Here is an 843-nt window from a genome sequence, read left to right on the forward strand (position 1 = left end):
TAGTAGATATCAACTGCACATGTATCCATGAGATTTCGTGAGAAATTTGAATTGGATATCGTGTGAAAAAAAAAATTGCAATACCCGGTTTTTGTCCATTCTAAACTTTTATCCGCAAATAATTATGACAGCCTAATTGAGCTCATTTTTATAGCATTTAGTCTTTCGTTGAATTCTTTTCTTTAATGAGGTCATATTCCTCAATTTTTTGTTATTATTTTTACTTTCCGTTGTGTTCTTCTTTTTCCTTATCCTTAAAACTTGATTATTTTGCAATTATTTAAATTTCTAACTTGTGCTTCTCTCTAGTAGAAATTCATTTGAATTATAGACGATAAATTTTGGATGGATAAAGAAGATTAAGGTTACTTGTTAAAATTTAGGTTTTATGCAACCTAGGCTGGGAGAAAGAAAAATTAAACCTTAAAAATGTAATTAAGTCATGTCACCATTCCAGTACAGCTCACCTGATGCTATTTTTGCATGATTCCCATAACGTGAATATATGAAGCTATTTTTTTTCTTTTTTTTTCGTTGTCGTGGATACCTTTTATGAGCCTTTCCTTTGTATATGCAAATTGATATCAAACAGAGGTATCCTTGTATCTATTAACAGAGATCTATAATAAACCTACATCTAACTAGTTAACTGTTTAACATTATCATTCCTGTCATCATCACCAATGTCATTCGTATTGTTTCTTACCTATAATTTCTGTTTTTTTTTAATTATTATTATTATTATTATTATTATTATTATTATTATTATTATTATTATTATTATTATTATTATTATTATTATTATTATTATTATTATTATTATTATTATTATTATTATTATTA

Source organism: Loa loa, assembly GCF_000183805.2.
Source record: "Loa loa unplaced genomic scaffold supercont3.117, whole genome shotgun sequence".
NCBI classification, from domain to species: domain Eukaryota; kingdom Metazoa; phylum Nematoda; class Chromadorea; order Rhabditida; family Onchocercidae; genus Loa; species Loa loa.